This window comes from Triturus cristatus, chromosome 3_1 (assembly GCF_964204655.1).
Source record: "Triturus cristatus chromosome 3_1, aTriCri1.1, whole genome shotgun sequence".
Classification (NCBI taxonomy): domain Eukaryota; kingdom Metazoa; phylum Chordata; class Amphibia; order Caudata; family Salamandridae; genus Triturus; species Triturus cristatus.
The window spans coordinates 513,497,313-513,517,321 of record NC_140583.1 but is presented as its reverse complement, the minus strand read 5'-3'; the positions used below and the strand labels follow the sequence as shown (position 1 = coordinate 513,517,321).

Here is a 20,009-nt window from a genome sequence, read left to right as displayed (position 1 = left end):
GATACAATATCCCTACAGTAAAGCTGTAAAGCAAGGTTTTATTGTAAGTGACTGGCAGTCAATAGAGTAACATGGGCTACAGAGAGAACTCGAGATAGCCAGGTCCATTATGGAACGACCGAATGGTGTCATGTTTGGTGTCAAACACCAGGCTTTTGCACCCCAACTTGATTCTTATGGCTAGGGTGAGCTGGCATGCTTGTAGGTGACACCCTGGGTGAGTGTCCACCTCACGTTTAGTGCTCCAGTGCCTTGGCGGGCTTCCCTAAGCTGTTTTCTGCCAAGAGTCTGCCCTCCTGGTGGAATGTGGTAGCACTTCCCCAGGATGGAGACAAAGGCCTGGGCAGGAAGGACGTCACACCTCTTCCCTCCCAGGATGGATAGTATTTACAGCAATCAAGGCGGCGAGCCTCAAAGGCTTCACAGCCTTTGATGTGCAAGAGTACTTGTCGCCAACTCGTGGTGAAAGCCCTTCCCACCCTGTCTGTAGTGATCAAGTCCACTCAGTTGAGATGATTTAAAGAGGTTTATTAGAAGATGGTACAAGATCACAGGAAGATTAGAACAGGACCAGATCAGGATCAGTTCAGGTCCAGAGGGAGACCATAAGTAGATCAGATCAAGACCCCACCAGGAGCAGCCAGCAGGCAGCTCAGCCCAGTCAACTGTCATTACTCTCTGCAGATTCCCAACATTCTGACAGCATCATCATATTAACATTCCATATAGTGGTAGAATGGCATTGCATTAGCATAAGCAAGATATAACATATCCCCCTTTCTTATACGGGAAAACAACAAACTAGAAACAGAAGAGGAGAACATGAGAAAGTGAAAGCAAAAGAATTAAACAAAAGCAAAGACCAACAATGAGAGAACATCCATCAAAAGAAGAGCAATGTGAGAACAACAATAGAAAGAAGAGCAACAAGAAATCAAACATAGAAACCATCCTCCCTTCTTACACAATAGCGAAGAAGCATCAACGTAAGAGAAAAGGATAAAAGAAAGAACAAAAGACTTCCCCAAAACACACCTACTGGCCAGAACAGGAATGAAATGGGGCTGAAAAAGGAAAACTAACAGAACAAAGGGCTACAGGCTGCGACAAACCAGAGGAAGGAAAAACGACAGAAAAGCAAAGTAAAGTCCAGAATCCACAGCAGACACGAGTAGAAGATCTCAGAAGGAAAACAGAAATGAAGAAAGAACAAGGAAGATGAGGGAAAAATAAGGTTGATTCCTCATCTAAACACCATTATCGCAATGACAAACATGTAATGCAAAGATAACAGTGCAAAAAAAAAATCAATAAAAATACAATATAAACGGAAAATACTTAGCAATGAAAGCATGAAATGCACTCAAATAGGGTAAAAACGTAAGCTAAATATGTGAACTACTAGAATGCATGGGTGAGAACCCATGACTAATCTCTTAGGAAAGAGATACGTTGTGCACAAAACTGGGAACACTCCCCATACACATTCTAAGTGTAAGGACAAACTTTTTGTGTAAGAACCACACCGTGCACTGTAGAAATGTAACTGTGTTAAACAGCACATATGAGTAGGTACTCATGACATATTCCTAAAACAAAATAAAAACTTGAAAATTGGGGTAAGAACCCGTGCTAATGCAAAAGGACTGTAACCTTTGCACATGAATCCTCTGCGAAAAGGAACCAAATAGTGCACATATGAAAATTGTATAATCGTACTAAAAAAACAGATGAGACTAAGGACCATAACATACACCCTGTGTAGGGTAAACTAGACTGTAAATGTATGGGTGAGAACCCATGACTAATCTCTTAGGAAAGAGAAGCACAAAAGATGCAAACGGACTAAAACCGTTGCATAATTGCCCTGAGCGTAACAAAAGAACCAAGAATGAAAAGGCAGTCGCTGTGAAGCTGAGACCAGCACCCAGACAAGTGTACAAAAAACATACCTTAACATGTCACAGTATCAAAGTGACACACAACAAAACTCAAGCAGACAAACAGAGCAACCTAGTTTCCAGCAAACAATAAGAAAAGAGTGTGCTAAATATACAAAGATGTCAAACAAAAGACTTCCCCACGTGAAGAATAGTGAATGAAGTGGCACCTGTAAAGCAAAAACACGTAGATGGTACAATGAAACAAGATTTGTAAAAACATTTGAATGACAACAGCTAATAATCAAATAGTACATCCACCATACAGAGTATAACATGGTAGTCATAGGTGTGCCTGTCGCGAGGATCTGTGATACAAGCAAGCTTTAAAAGACGAACTGCTATTGGCAGAAGGAAAAAGGTGATGACCTTAGACAGTCAAACAACACTGTTCGAGATTTCCTAAAACGATAAGTTGTTCGACAAGGGTAAAATTGTTCTGGATAGACGTGTAGATGACAAATCCAAAACACATTGCAGAGAGGGATTGACACACAGCCAGATGTCAAGAAGTTTCGTAAATAGAACACAGTGCTTGCGGTGGTCGGCAGCACAAATCCGGTACAGCGGAGATTGTGTGAGAGACATCTTGTCATGGTTGGCACAGCACGCGGAACGCTGGAAGATGTGGATGAAATGCGTCCCCAAAAAAAAAAAAAAATATGGAGGCACGCAGAAAGACGCAGGGCAGAGTGGCTCAAGTCATCAGCGTGCGGCAAAACGCCAGAGGGCATAATCACAACCGAGGTGAGATGTGCGTCACAAACACACCACAGAGAGAACTGCGCGCGACCAAAAGTTGGAAGAAGGTAAACTCGTGCAAACATTGTCGCACGGCTTGTGTATTTTTGAAAGTGAAAAAGGAGGTTGAGTAACGCTGCAGATATGTTATGGTCTCAGCGCAACTCAATAATCAAAGACCAAAAAAAAATGGCAAACCTGACTTTCCTGCAGGAGCTCGAAATAGAGATCATGTGCATCTGTAGATCCATAGAGATAGTCCGTACAAAGACAAGTTGCGGGTGACAGGTCACGTTCAAAGGTAGATGCAGATTTGTTGGTACACGTCCTTGCACATCCCAGTAAACAAAGTCAGAGCTAGATCCTCCGTGGGAGTATCAAACCAGTTAGACAGCAATTGATGACGCTTGACGGTGCACAAACAAACACCACGCAACAACTGGGACCAAGTAAACACTGAGGTCTTTAGCAAACGTTGTAGTCGTGTAGGCGAGCAAAAAGTGGGTAAAGAGTCAGCAGTAGGTTGAAATAGTGTCTAAACCAGAAATTAGTCCCATTTTTAGTTGGTTTTGTGTGGCACGAATGAACGTATTAACGACTTTACGTGCACTCATAGCAGAGTACAGGGCAATTTACAGTGCACAAGAAGTAGAAAGGGCTCAGTCAGAGATACCTTGATAGGAGTGATGGAGCAGGGTTTTTACTTTTAAACCAAATACCTGTTTCATTTTCGTATGTCATTATTAAAAGTACTACTGATTAATTAGTAATTACTAAAGATTTGTCAAGTCTTGTCTAACCAACCTTATTAACAGAAGAATTACACGTGGGAATGCTATTGCATGGCTAAAATAATAAGTGAACTAAGTTGGTGAGCAAATTGACAGCATAAATGTTGCTTATGTGATGTTATTGTGTTTTGCGCTTATAATTAATATGCATTAATGGCTTTTGATGTCGCAAATGGCTAGATAAATACATACACATAAGGGTATTAGCAGGGGAATAACACTGTATAATCATTTCCATGCAGTAATTATGTTTTTGTGTTTTCCTTGCTTAAGTTGACCATTGTGGCCTGCTATAAAATGGCTACCACCCGCAGCCTGCATTCGAGTAGATGGAAAATTTGAAAGGAGGCTTTGCAGTGACTGCGACCTTGTCCTCCCATTGAACTGAAAAGCCATGAACATGACGACAAATCTGGGAGAAATGCCAGATGCCCCTGAACGTGAAGAATTGTTACAAATCCAAAGTCCGACCTCATGAACTTATAATGGTCCCATGGATGAGATACATTTTATCCTAAAGAGACAGCCGTAGAAGTAACAAATTAGTTATGGACTTCTAATTTCTATTCATAATTTGAGACAATCAATACGTGAGAAAAATCATCGTTGTATCCCAATGTACCAAGACGACATAATTTCCGCCATTCGACTGTTTTGAAAGATATGTTTGTAACATTTGGAATGTAAATTTGATATAAATATTAGTAGACTAGAGAGGTTTAGTGCCACTTCTTCCTGAACCAATGATCAGAGGTCCCGATGCTGACGGAGAGGACGGTGACTCTACATGACGGCTAGAAAACTTTAACTATTTTGCTGAGGACCGGTTCTGACTTAGAAAACGACTTTTAGCCAGAATAGGTAAATATGGGAAACATGATTTTGCATTTAAATTGGCTTTTCTTACAATTTTAGATAAACATTATTCTGTTTGAATTACTGTGTCGGGTGGTTATTTTATTGTCATGTTTATTGAATATATAGAGTGTTAAGTTGTTTCACCAAATCTATAGCAACTAGTTGATGCCATTGACCTCAGGGTACATGCAGATTGGTTAGGTTCAGAAAAGGTGTTTCCCCTTATACATGGCACGGATAGAGTGGTAGCGTGAATGTTGGTGTTATGGGCCCCACCAGCGTGTGATGTGTGTGTGCGCGTGTGACTGTGAAATCACTCCGTCCGTGGAAGTAGAGGGGATTCGGAAGCTCCGATCTGCACCAGTTTCTTGGTAGCAGAATGATGGTTAACTATTGTCTTGATCTGGTGAATTTGCGTGTATATAAGCTTATTGATTATTGATTGATATCGATATTTGTACTAACACTGTATGTTGAAGTCGTATTGAGTTTTATGTAGTGTGTACGGCTTCTGGGACGTAGGAAGTCGGTGACAGTTGCGTAGTAGGGCAGAGGGAAGCGCTGCTCTCGGAAGAGGCGGGATTGTTGGCTCTGTATGAAGACAGGGGAAAACGTGTGACAATTGAAGTTGCGCGTCGCATTGTCTGGGTTCGGTGAGGTAGCATCGCCGTATGTTACCATTAGAAACGTATTTTCTGTGTGAAAGAAGTGTATATGATAGCGAAGGTTATCTGTGACGTTCTGGTCTTAGGTATCAGGGGTCCTTATGGCATTCCGATAACGCTTATCACTAGAAAGGTAATAGGTATTCTCTGAGCTTGTTAGAAGGACAGAGCAGAGGTAAGCGCTGCTTTGTTAACGTGTGATATAATTCTGTAGTGGGACAGACAGTTCGCTGTTCTCGGGGAGGACAGAATTCTGTGTGGATGTACTACATTTTCTGGTGTGAAAGTGCGTGAATGAGAAGGCATTCTGGTTAATTGTGAAACTCTTAGGAGCATTCTGGAGAAAACAGTTAATTGGTGCTTGTTAAAAGGGTAGAGTAGAGGGATGTGCTACTTTATCAACGGAAGTAACGATTCCGTAGTAGGGCAGAGGTAAGCGCTGCTCTCGGGAAAGGCGGAATTCTCGTGGGAAAGGTCTTTTGCTGTTCTGTGGCTAGCGAAGCAGACAATGGAGATGTTTGTATGTTGTAACTAACCACCGAGTAGTTTTGTAAAGGAGGGGTAGACGAGAGAAACAGGAGACAGGAGCAGAAGCTGCTGCAGCGACTGCTGACGTCAGGAAGACCGCGCTGTGATTGGACAGTGGGTTAGAACGGTGGAAGCACGGTGATTGGTGTGCTAGTGTACGCCGCGCAAGGATTGGGAGACATACAGGGTGAAGTAGACGCTCCAGGATTGGTGTGTTGGTGTGAGTCGCGCTGGGATTCGTGGACTGAGTCAGTGACGTAGACGCTCCAGGATTGGTGCATTAGTGTAAGTCGCGCTGCAATTGGACAGGAGATCGTACAGTTGTAGAAAAGACAAAAGATTTGCGGAAAAATAAGAAAATGTATTACCACGCTGAGGAAAAGAAAAATAAATCCTTGTTTAGTAAGGTTAAGAACTGGTTTGACAAGGATAAGGATATTGTGACTAGGGAAGGACAGTTACTTCCTCCGATAAGAACCCCCGCATCCTTCATGGTTGCGAAATATGGGTATCATACCTGTATTTGGTTAGACAACTGGATAAAGTATACTAAAGAGGATGGAGTTTTAGCTTTCCCGGAACATGGCTCATTTAATCTGGCCATACTGAGAAACTTACGGGAGAGGATGATGAGTCTAGAGCCTCGGCCTAGGCCAACGCAGTTTGAGGCATTGACTGAATGGGAAGATGAAATGCATGAGCGAGAAAAGCAGAGGAGTGGAGGAAATTACAGGTATATGTTCGGGCGAAAGTATGATCGCGAAACTCATCATGACCGGATGAGAAGATCCTGAATTAACAACCCTAACCCCTACTCCCCCTACTGCCACACAAGCGTAGGGAACAGTTTGTTTACTGGTCAAGTTCCCTGGCCGGACTCCTATCTTATCTCGGATAACAGATGATGGGCGCATCGTCTGGACTCCCCGAAGCGATACCCTATTAAACACACACCGCTCTCTGGCAGCAGACATGCGATGGCATACGCGCCCTACAAGGGATGGGTACATCCAGTGCTCTCAGTGAGATCTTGACAAGGGCACATTGAGTTGAATACTGGACATAACCCCGATAACCAGCGGCTTCAGGGGTGTAGCGATGGGGGGACAGATGTGCGCCACGCAGCCCGCACATGGACCCTAACTATGAAGCTGTAGACTAGACTCGCCGAACTTAAGCGTTAGCTTCTATGCCTCAGTGAGCTATACCGAAACACTACTGCCACGCTCCGGCAAGCATTGCGAACACAACGCTGACACTGTGCCGCCCGGGGACCCCCACGCTAATGTTTAACCACGGCGATTTGCGCAACTCTCAATAAGGGCTTGGGTGACGACCGCAATGGCCACAATGCTAGCTGGAATACTGCGTTATCTCTGTTACCGACACTAAGAAAAAGGAAAAACATAGACCTGTCATTTATTAAGTTAATTACCTAATGACTGTAACAATACCACCATGTACAACGCCGCCGGACCCCCGGGTTACCGGCTGAATGGCTGTGTCATATTATCTGGAAACCTCTGCTTAGTATCTAATCGATTAGCCACCATGGATGGTGAATGTGTACTGTATGATGACACAGCTGTGAACAATAAAGGTCTTCCAAAAAAAAAAAAATGACTGAGGGATTATATCCTGTAAAAACCTACAGAGGAGACAGAAGGGAAAAAGTGTACAGAAAAAGAACATAATGTAGAAACAAGGAGGTTTGGGGCGAATGAGTCTGATGATGATGTCTTAGATGACATGTTCTACAAAAGACCACCCCCGTATAGACGAGAACCAGAGGTAGGAACATCAGTTACCCCAATGAGAGACACCCTGCGGACTGCGGATTATAAAGACAGAAGTCATGACCCCTGAGTTGAAAAGCAGTAATTCTCTTGCAGAGAGAGAGAGAGAGAGAGAGAGAGAAAGGGAGAATGAAATTGAGGATGAAAAGACCAGAGAACTAGCAAGAACCACATTTGAATTGACAGAGAAAATCAGAGAACTGACCAAAAATCTTGAAGCAGTTACGGTGCCTGTAACAATAGGTCCGGTTATGCCTGTGTTCGAAAAGCAGAGGATTGGTGAAGGTGGTTTGACAGTTCCATGTGTAGGCAACAGATTGAGTGTTCCTCCAGAGCAGACAGAAATGAGAACGGGAGAAAATCAGTGGAGATCAGGAGAAAATCAGTGGAGACATACCATATGTGGAGGAGAGTTGAATGTGCAGACTAACTCAGGTTTGAATTCCGGTTGTGTGGAAGGGAACAGAATGAATGGAGGATCGATCTTAGAACCACAAAGAGTGACAGAACCAGTGGGTGCAGAAAAATCCATGGGGATAACTGCTGAAGATTTGAATGATTGGCTGAAAGCTTTGCAGAGGAAAGAAAAGGAATCCCAGGGAATTGATGTAGCTAGACTACGTATGGAAATGGAGGAGCTGATTGTAGGAACAATCCCTACAGAAACGCTGAAAAATTATCAGGAGGGGGAAATACTATTTCTGTGTAAAAGTATCACATGGAGAGCAAAGAACATACATGACAGGTTGAAAGGAATAGCCAGTGAAATGGGAATCGACATGGAGAAGGTAAAAGCTTTACAAAAGCCTTACCGAGTGGATTTTACAGATAAGGACATTGAGAATCTGAATAATGCAGGCCGGACAGGGCAGATTAAGGAGATGATTGCTTTGCTGAGAAAATGAGGAGATGTGGAGAGATGGAAAGATAGATGGTATAGAAAACGAGAGGATGCAGCAGACAGAACTTACTCAACATTCCCTATGAAAGAAAAGGAGAAAGCAGTGACAGCTTATCCCATGAGGGAGATTCCAGGAGGAGGGTACGTACATGTCCCATGGACCAGACAAGATATTTTGTCATTTACAAATGATTTCCCTTGACTAAGAGAGAAGCCCGTCGAGTGGTATAGACAGGTTGACAGATTTGTGAAGTTGTCAAAAGTGCTGTGGATCGACCTGAATAGTCTGTTTGATATAATTGTACCAGCAGACTTGTGGGCAGAATGTAAGATAGTCATAGACTGGCCCACTAAAGAATACCCGAGAGATCCAAAGACAGGAGCTCCAGACCCGGAGGTCAGGAAAAAATATGAGCAGGTTATGGCTTTCCTGAAAAATAAGGTACCCCCCAAGGAAACAGACTGGGTTAAAATAGATCGAACACATCAAGAAGTGAAGGAATCAGTCCATGCTTACTATGAAAGACTAATACTGGCTTTCAAACAGTTCAGTGGAGATGAACATCTGGGTGACAAGGATCTGAGCCATTTTGTATATAGATTTGTATATGGCTTGCGACCTGAAATCAGTGAAATGATAAGGCAGCGTACCGTAGACTGGCAGAGCAAAAAGATTGATGAGATCCTGAGACATGCAAAATACTTCAGTGATGAGATTGAGGCAAAGCAAAGGAAACTGAAGGAAAAGGCAATGTGGGCACAGGTGAAAGTTGCAGAAAGACAGGAAGCTCAGTTGGTTGAACAAGCAAATAACCCAGGAAATAAACCCAGATTTGGCCCAGGAAAAGGGAAAGGCAATATTGAGGAAGCAAAGAAAAAGTTTCCCTGCCACAACTGTGGAAAATTAGGGCACTGGAAATCCGAGTGTAAGAATGCACCGTCTACTAATGATGACAATCCATCATTGAATTCACAGGTGTAGAGTGAGGGGTGTGGTCAGCATCAGCAACAGCAGAAGGCTGTTAAGCAGCAGAATCAGGTGCCAAAACCACCCTTGCCACAAAGAAGAGGATCCCAGAAGTACAGCCAGGATTCGGGGTTCTACGATGAAGAACAGGTAAACAAGCCAAAACGCGCAAGCTCTGTGTCACAATATTGGCTAAGAAATGAGGGAAGTGATTCTGAGGGAGACTTCTGACAGTGCCGAAGAGAGGAGGAAGAGTGCGTACTTGGTGCAACTCTAGAAATAGACCAGGCAGGACCTTTTGTAGATGGAAAAATCAATGGTGAAAGTGTTACTTTTCTAGTTGACACAGGAGCTACGAGATCAACTGTCAGCTCAGCTGATATAAAGAATCTTCCTCTTTCGGATGAAGCAATCCAAGTAGTTGGGGTGTCCAACACACAGATCAAAACTCATTTTACTGAACCAGTAAGGGTTAGAATAGGGAAATTCTCAGACATGCACCGATTTGTGGTGTGTGACACTAGTCCTGTGAACTTGTTAGGCAGGGACCTGCTGTGCAAGATGAATTGCACTATTTTCTGTACCCCAGAGGGAATAACTTTGGAGACACCAGATGAGGATGTCCTATACAGAATGACCCTAGATAACAGGGAAAGTGAGGCTATGGGAACATATGCTGTGTTTAATCCGGATGGATTACCCCCAGAATTAAAACAGACAGTAAAAGCAGCAGTTTGGGATTTTACTGGAGAAGATGTGGTCCTGATGAGAAATGTAGATCCGGTAAAAATTACTGTAAAAGATGGAGTGGTTTACCCAAACATCCCACAATACAGACTGACACCTGAAATAATTGAAGGAATAACACCCATAATTGAGAAAATGATCCAGCAGGGGGTGTTAAGAGAAATATTGAGCAGCCCATGTAATTCACCAAGAATGGGACTGAAGAAACCCAATGGAAAGTTCAGAATAGTACAGGATTTGAGAAAAATTAACAAGATTGTTGTGCCATGCTGTCCCATTGTGCCAAATCCATCAGTGATTTTGTATCAGATTCCCCATGATGCAGAATGGTACACAGTAATTGATTTGTGCCATGCTTTCTTTTCAATCCCGTTGCATCACGACAGCCAGCCGATTTTTGCCTTTAGATTTGGAGAGAGAATTTTAGCATGGTGCCGAATTCCACAGGGGTATACAGAGAGCCCTTCGATATTTAATCAGTTGCTGAAGAAATCTCTGGAGAGTTTAACAATGCCTGAAAATTCGGTTTTGGTCCAATACATTGATGACCTGCTTGTGGCATCAAAAACACATGAAGCTTGTGAAGTAGACACCATTGCTTTACTGAATCACTTGGCAGATGGAGGATTAAAAGTATCTCCAGCCAAATTGCAATTCTGCAAAAGAGAAGTCCAGTATCTGGGACATAATATTGAGAAAGGCCTGAGGAAAGTGACCATTGACAGGATTAAAATCATCAGAGGGATGAGAGCCCCAATGACACAAAGAGAAGTAAGAATGTTCCTGGGAATGGTTGGTTATTGTCGTCAGTGGATAAGTAACTTTTCCTTGATTGCCAAGCCACTGATTAAATTGACAAAAAGTGAGGTGAAATACCCATTGGAATTAAACCCAGAAGAAATGGCAGCATTCAAAGAATTAAAGAACAGGCTATGTGAAGCTCCTGCCCTAGGAATGCCAGATTACAAAAAGGAATTTGAGCTGTACTGTAGTGAGAGGAATGGATGTGCACTTTCAGTGTTAATCCAGAAACATGGACGTCTGAGGAGGCCGATTGCATACTTCTCATCAACACTTGACCCAGTAGCTGTGGGTTTACCAGGTTGCTTGAAAGCAGTAGCTGCTACATGCAGAAGTCTGGAACAAAGTGAGGGAATTAGAATGGGATATCCTGTACGGGTATTCGTACCTCATGATATGGCAATCCTTTTAACAAGGAGCCGGACACAGTTCATGTCTCATAGTCGGCTGACTAAATATGAGAAAGTCATTCTTGGTGCAACAAATGTGAGCCTTGAGAGATGTGTGAATGTGAATCCAGCAACACTGTTGCCTGATGCTGAAAGTGTGGGAGTGAGAGATGAAGTTGATCATGATTGCCTGGATGTGCTTGATTACTGTACAAAACCAAGACCAGACATAAGAGATCTGCCACTACCTGAGAGTGACCATGTGTTGTTTGTGGATGGATCTTGTTTGAGAACGGATGAAGGAACACTGAGTGCCGCATATGCTGTCTGTACAGTTTCAGGAGTTGTGGAAGCATCACCTTTGAAAGGAGTTAAATCCGCTCAGGTGGCAGAATTGGTGGCACTAACAAAGGCTTGCAAGATTGGAAGAAATGTGAGAGTGACTGTAATGACTGACAGCCAGTATGGCTTCGGAGTTGTCCATGATTTTGGCCAGTTATGGCTACAAAGAGGTTTCCTGACCTCAAGTGGAACTCCCATAAAGAATGCTGAAGTGGTTGGAAAATTGCTTGAGGCGATACAGCTGCCTAAAGAACTAGCAGTTGTAAAATGTGCTGCTCATGGTCAAGGTGATGATTTCGTCACCCTTGGGAATAAATTTGCCAATGACATAGCACAGTATTGTGCAAGGAATAATCATTCCATTAACCGGAGTAAAGAAAGAGAAATGTCTTCTTGTTCCTTAATGTTTACTAATGTGGTGGGAACATGGGAGGAAGTGAAGCAGTTGCAGGATGAGGCAGGAGATGAGGAAATGAAAAATTGGGTGAAAGCAGGTTGTGCACCGAGGGAAAAAGACCACGTGTGGGTCTATAGGGATGGAAGACCAGTCATGCCCAATAGCATGTTGTCAACAATGGCACGGATGTATCATGGCCAGGGACACCTGGGGAGGGATGCTATGATAAGGGCCTTTAAGCAGACCTGGTACAATGCAAAATTCAGGCTGATAGCAGAGAGTCTCTGTCAGATGCCTAGGTACAATAGGCAGGGAGGGAGGACCCTTCACAAGAATGCAGATAGATTTCATCGAAATGCCCCAAGTCAACAGATTGAGATATGTCCTGGTGGTAGTCTGTTTGTTCTCCAGGTGGGTGGAGGCATTTCCAACAAGAAGAAATGATGGGATAACAGTGGCCAAGCTACTGTTAAGAGAATTCATCCCAAGGTATGGGTTCCCAGTGACCATTGAATTAGACAGAGGAGGACACTTTTATAATGAAATCATGGGTTTGATCTGTGAAGCATTAAGTGTACAGCAGAAGCTACATTGTGCTTACCGATCAGAGGCTTCTGGTGTGGTTGAACAAATGAATGGTACCATCAAAAACAGAACTGGAAAAATGTGCCTGGCCACAGGAATGAAATGGCCTGATGTCTTGCCTCTAGTCCTGATGACAATTAGGTCTACTCCAGACAGAGCAACAGGTTTGAGTCCACATGAAATTATCATGGGACGTGCTATGAGACATGCGTTTGTGCCAGTCAACAAGCTGATGACTATAACTGATGACATGATTTTGGATTACTGTAAAGGCCTGGTTGACGCAGTTCATTCTGTGTTTCACCAGGTTGGAGAAGACGCCACCACACTTGAAAAGAAACCAGCCCATGATCTGAGCCCAGGGGACTGGGTAAGAATAAAAGTCCACAGAAGAAGGAATGGCCTGGTTCCAAGGTGGGGAAGGCCAAGACAAGTCATTTTGACAACAACGACTGCTGTGAAGTGTGCTGGAGTGAAAAATTGGATACATGCAAGTCACACTCTGAGAGTTCCAAACCCAAGTGACGGCACTGGAAAAGAATACTTTGAAGAATCAAATTCCAGTAATGATGCAGACAGTGAGGCAGTAAAAAGGAAAAAGAATCCTGAAAGGGGGGAAAGTGAGTCAAGAGAAACGTTCGTCCCACCAGAAGAAATTCTGAAAAGAACATTGCAAACTTCAGAGACAAGTCCAGATTCTGAAGAAGTGCCTGAAATTCCAACTAACAGTGACGAACACAAACAGAAAGAAAGAAAAGAAAAGAACATTCCAACAGAGGTGACACCTGAATCAAATGAGATAATTGGACAAGTTCCACCTGAGATAATTCTTGAAGAAGAAGGGACAGAAAAAGAAAGAGAGGGACAGATTGCGGAAAAACCCTGAGGAGGTGTAGGGAACATTGACAACAAGCTAGGTGAAGGGACAAGTAGACAGCAAGAAGATTGCGTGTCGGAGACCCGAGGAGGGACAGAAGTAGGGAAATCTCGATTGGTGAAAAAAGAGACTGATGGAGAAAAGGAAGTTGATGAAGAAGGAAAGATTGTTGATGAACAAGAGGCAACTGAGACAGAATCTGATGACAGTGAAAATGAGATACATGGAGGACGAGTTCTGAGAAAGAGAACTTGGATGGGAGAGAGAAACAATAAAGAGGGAAAACAAAAGAGAAATGCTAAAGGAGATCTTTGGCCCAACAAGATAAAGAGACTGAGATATCGACTGACACAAGTTAACTCCTCGAAAGCTGAACAGGTGAACGAAGTGTCAAGTCAAAACCAAACGAAAGAAGAGGAAACAAAAATATCTGAAGGAACTAAAAGGATCAGAAAACCAAACCAGAAGTATAAGTCACCAGAATGGACGTATGTGGCACTGCCTGAACAAGGTGAAGAGGCAGACAGTCAAGGAAGTCCAGAGGAGGCTTTACTGAAAGTGGTTGAAGAAGAACAAGCAGTGGGAATCCTGAGAGTTATCTTGTCCGACATTGGAGAAGAGACGGATGTTCAGGACCTAATACTGTTTGATGATGATGAGGAAAGAGTGAAAAGTGATGAAAATCCAAATTGAGTAAATCCAAAGAAGTCCCTTGAAGAAGAAAGTGAAGAAGTAAAATTAAGAACTAATAAATTGTAATAATCTGGTGGGTACTTGCTGCCCTAAAAAGTTCGGTAGTGGAGTAGAAGAGGCTAAGTCAAAAGACACGGTCAAATTAACAAGATGGCTAACATTGAGAATAATCAAAGTAGATGTACCTTCATGAGAAGATGGTGCAAGATGTGCTGCTGCTGAACAGGATTATTAATGCTACTGTGGAGCGTGCTTGCTCTACTGATCTCTTTTAGAGTAACAATAGACACTTTAGAAGGACATACTGAGAACATGACTAACATAGGGAAGAGTTCACAGAAAATAGTTCCAACTAGAACTAGCAATGTATATATACATAAGGATAGGTCTATTAACGATTTTTCTAGCAATGTGTTTTCAAAATTATTGCACGAATATGTGAAGACAATGGATGTAAGGGATTGCTACGTCTGTATGCAATTACCTGCCTCTGTTTCAGAAGGGGTGACCTATCATCACCTTCCGGCTACGTATGGAATTTCATGTGGTGTATTGATTAGTATATTTTATCAATTAGGGAAATTAGATTATAACATGTCTAATGTAGATAATATTCTTGGGCAACTGCCTATGATTAAAGAACTGAATCCTGCTAAAGAAGCTAACACTTTAGGTGAGATTTTTATAGAAACTAGAGAATTAACGTTAGAATATGTTTTTAGAAATAATTTAACCTGCAGTTTCAAGGAAGAAGAGAAAACCTTCCTAGATATGGTTGAGAGAAGAAGGTTGAACATGCACAAGAAAGCAGAAGGGCATAAAATGAGTGAAACAGTGTGGGATATTGAGAAAGTAATGGAGTTGAAAAATGGAGCCAGTCCAACTATGGCTATAGATGCCCCACAGAAAAGCAAGCTATGCATTACCAGGAAGCGATCCCAGTATGATTATTATTTCATAGGGACTAGTGAGTGCCATGATACATACTTTATTGCAACCGGATGGGGATTTAGAGGAAGAGAAGATCCAGTTTTTCCGGGAGTGTATTATATTTGTGGGAACAAGGCTTATTACCGTTTGCCTGACCGTTGGTTTGGCACATGTTATGTTGGCCTGGTCTTTCCAAAGATTTTCCACATGGATAGAGTAGAAAATGCTGAACATACTAATCCATTAACACGCTATAGAAGAGAAACATGGACAGAAATTGTAGGAGATATTTTTGGAGCTTTAATACCAGCAGAGGGAATTTCATTGAATGCATATGGCATTCGGAAGCTGTCAACAGTGGTGGATCGCTTGTCAACAAGCACCGCTGGAGGCTTTCTTTTGGTAAATACTGAAATGGTTGGTTTACGCGCTATGGCGATGCAAAATCGACTTGCCCTTGACATTCTATTGGCAAAAGAGGGTGGAGTCTGTGGAATGCTGAAAGTTCAACACTGACATTCCTGACGAAAGCAAAGATCTAAAGGTCTATTTCAAAAATATTACGGATTTGCATGAAGAATTAGTACCACTGGAAGCTGAAAGTATCTGGACTAAAATGGCTAATAAGATGATTGCTATTAAGAATTTTGTAGCTAAAATAGGTAGTACCATTTTTGGTAAAATATTATTTCCATTAACGTGTGTAATTGTTGCATTATTAATTCTTAGATTAGGGTGTATGTGTTGTAGATAAAGAAGAAATAAAAAGAAAATAATACGAGAAAATGTTAAAAAGAGACAAAAGAAACCAGAAAGAGATCCACAAGAAATAGAATTAGAAGAATTGAGGGAAAGCATGTATATAGAAACTAAAAGAGAAGATGATATGGAAACAGGGGTTTAAAAATGAACAAGAAGCCATTTTGAATTTCTTTAAAAAGGGGAAATTAAATTGATTTTTGGGTTTTGATTTTTGTGGTGATAAGATATCACCAAAGGGGGGATTGATGGAGCAGGGTTTTTACTTTTAAACCAAATACCTGTTTCATTTTCGTATGTCATTATTAAAAGTACTACTGATTAATTAGTAATTACTAAAGATTTGTCAAGTCTTGTTTAACCAACCTTATTAACAGAAGAATTAAATGTGGGAATGCTATTGCATGGCTAAAATAATAAGTGAACTAAGTTGGTGAGCAAATTGACAGAATAAATGTTGCTTATGTGATGTTATTGTGTTTTGCGCTTATCATTAATATGCATTAATGGCTTTTGATGTCGCAAATGGCTAGATAAATACATACACATAAGGGTATTAGCAGGGGAATAACACTGTATAATCATTTCCATGCAGTAATTATGTTTTTGTGTTTTCCTTGCTTAAGTTGACCATTGTGGCCTGCTATAAAATGGCTACCACCCGCAGCCTGCATTCGAGTAGATGGAAAATTTGAAAGGAGGCTTTGCAGTGACTGCGACCTTGTCCTCCCATTGAACTGAAAAGCCATGAACATGACGACAAATCTGGGAGAAATGCCAGATGCCCCTGAACGTGAAGAATTGTTACAAATCCAAAGTCCGACCTGATGAACTTATAATGGTCCCATGGATGAGATACATTTTATCCTAAAGAGACAGAGTAACAAATTAGTTATGGACTTCTAATTTCTATTCATAATTTGAGACTATCAATACGTGAGAAAATTCATTGTTGTATCCCAATGTACCAAGACGACATAATTTCCACCATTCGACTGTTTTGAAAGATATGTTTGTAACATTTGGAATATAAATTTGGTATAAATATTAGTAGACTAGAGAGGTTTAGTGCCACTTCTTCCCGAACCAATGATCAGAGGTCCCGATGCTGACGGAGAGGACGGTGACTCTACATGACGGCTAGAAAACTTTAACTATTTTGCTGAGGACCGGTTCTGACTTAGAAAACGACTTTTAGCCAGAATAGGTAAATATGGGAAACATGATTTTGCATTTAAATTGGCTTTTCTTACAATTTTAGATAAACAATATTCTGTTTGAATTACTGTGTCGGTGGTTATTTTATTGTCATGTTTATTGAATATATAGAGTGTTAAGTTGTTTCACCAAATCTATAGCAACTAGTTGATGCCATTGACCTCAGGGTACATGCAGATTGGTTAGGTACAGAAAAGGCGTTTCCCCTTATACATGGCACGGATAGAGTGGTAGGGTGAATGTTGGTGTTATGGGCCCCACCAGCGTGTGATGTGTGTGTGCACGTGTGACTGTGAAATCACTCCGTCTGTGGAAGTAGAGGGGATTCGGAAGCTCCGATCTGCACCAGGAGCACACATGAAAAAGACACATTTCTTTTCCAGTCAGTGTAGACGAGGATGTGTGGCAGCTGAAGTCAATCAAGCAGGCTTACTCTTGCTGAAGGCACAGCAGTTCCCCAGACGTAGGAAAGCTTGAAGTTCGTCAGGCTTACCCTCACAGAAGGCACAGCAATTCCCAAGACATTAGTAGGCTTACCCTCACATGAAGGCGCAGCACAAAACGAAGACGTTGAAGATGTTGGCAGGCTTGCTCTCACTGAGGGCACAGCACTTGCGCAGACACAAAGGAACAACTGGCAGACTGCTGTGGGCGACCGATGGGAGGTCACTGGTGGGGTCAGGATGCCAGTTGAGGTACATTGACTTGAGTTGCAGAAGGTTCTTTATTTTAAGTTGCTTGAAGTCCTTGAAGAGGTGACAGAAACAGGTTCTTTACAAGATCGTCGCCACAATTCTGTAGTGATCAAGTCCACTCAGTTGAGATGATTTAAAGAGGTTTATTAGAAGATGGTACAAGATCACAGGAAGATTAGAACAGAACCAGATCAGGATCAGTTCAGGTCCAGAGGGAGACCATAAGTAGATCAGATCAAGACCCCACCAGGAGCAGCCAGCAGGCAGCTCAGCCCAGTCAACTATCATTACTCTTTGCAGATTCCAACATTCTGAAAGCATCATCATATTAACATTCCACTAGTGGTAGAATGGCATTGCATTTGCATAAGCAGGATATAACACTGTCCAGCCCAACTGGCAGGAAAATTAGCTATTCAGGAAGCATACACCTCCAAAGGACTAGCCACACCTTTAGGGTGGGCTAGGAGGTCTGTACAGCCAAGGAAGGGTTATACCATTTGGAAGACCGTAGATTAAAGGACTCTAGGTAGAACTTGACATACATCCACAGGCATTGTCACTCCAGGGGCGAGTTAGCTGCTGGGACCAGTAGCCCATTGGCCATTGTCCTACTCACCCTTAATGCCCCCGTAAACTAGGATTTGAGTGGCTCCCTGACACTGGAACTTCAGTTCTGACTTTGAATTTGAGAAAAGGCACATTGAAGATGCTGTAACCGACAAAAGGACCTTGGACTCTACAGCAGCACAAAGATAGGACACATAAGTGCCCTGAAACGACCATATACTGGAACCATGTATTCAACGTGTGTCCTTGGCAAAATCTCATTGCTCCCAGCAAGAGGGACTCCAATGGATGCCAGAAAACGAACCAGACTCCCGAGAATAACTGGGTCCAGTCCCCTGCAAGCTTCAGGAAAATCGATGTGCTGCATGACAGAATTGCAACTTGATGGTCCTGTCGAGAGTGAACACTAAAGAAAAGTGGTGTCCTGCAAGCCCAGAGTGGTAGCCAAGCTTACACCAAGTTTCAAGCTGCCACTCTTGTCTCTCTCCAGCTGCCTAAGCAACCATGGATTATGTTTGCCGCAGCCCAGGCTTGGTGATCACCAGTTGGGTGATAGACCACTTGAACGACATGTCTCACCCAAGAGCACTTCCCAGCGTCAGCGACCGACATCTGCAACAACCCCACTGCTTTGTTCTTGCATCCTGAAGTTTGTGACAAAGCATCTTTGGCGCAACATTCCCCGGTGAGTGACAGATGCCGGCTATCTCTACACCTGAAGCCGAGAAAGGAAGGTCGAAGAAAACCAGCTGTTGCACCGGATCCTAGGGCCCCAAAGCCTCTACTCAGCATGGGTAGAATGTAACTCCATCTCCAAGTGTGGGTTTGTCAAGTGCTGCAGGTTTGACAGCTCATGTGGATCCCGTTCAGTTCCAAGGACAACCAAGTCACTTCTGCACCAGGACTCCCTGGGCAAGGTAATGAAGTAACAACTGTTGGAACTTGATCTAGGGACCCACATGACCTTATCCACAATAGGGTTTATTTGAAGTGACCGAGTGTCACCTGTGTTTTCTCCCATTCTTTTCAACATGACCAGTTTTACTTAAAGTGCATCTATTTTTGAGCGCTTTAAAAAATCTATTACATTTATAGAAAGATACACTCTATTTTTATAAATTGGTGTTGGATTTCTTTTGAGTCACCTCTAATTACTTATGCATCATGATGGTACTGTAAAATGCTTAACACATGTTCAACCATTAATGCCTGACTGTTCTTTGTCACACTATCAGGACTGAGCTAAGGATTATTGTTGTTTGTTGAACCCAAGGATCACCCACTGTGTATTGTGAGAATATTGCATGGTAAGGCCTCTCAGCCATACCACATAATATTCCACCTTGCAACCATTTAACTCTGTGGAATTCTGCAGAGTTGCATAACAACTCTGCGAGATCCTGGCAAGTTCTGCCACGGGGCAAAAATATACATGTTACACTGCAATTTAGCAGCAGTAGCTCAAGCCGTGCTGAAAAATCTGTGCAAATGGCACCATTCAGTGCGCTAGAGTGCGCAGCCATTTAAGAAAATTTTGCTGCTGCTCAAGTAGAAATTCTACTCTAGCGCCTACAAATCGAATCGAGAAGCACATCTCTGACCGTCACTGCCCACAATTGGAAAGTCATGCTAGCGGATGCCAAATCTCATTTGCACTTGCAATTTTGGAGCCTTGTGGGAAATAATTCTGCCAAGTGGAGATTGGCAGAATTTGGCCTAAAGTTTGGGTTACAAGAGTAACGCAGAGTCTACAAATTCCGCCAATCCCACAGGCAGAATGAAACATTCCACCCACCTCTAGTGCAAATACATATTTCTT

General features: G+C 42.5%; 1 protein-coding gene across 1 annotated transcript in view; it reads right to left on the bottom strand.

Moving 5' to 3' along the window:
• LOC146860510 (aminopeptidase N-like) overlaps window positions 1-20,009 on the bottom strand; it is a 438,299-nt gene that overhangs the window by 47,514 nt on the left and 370,776 nt on the right. The gene's annotated exons all lie outside the window — the stretch shown is intronic.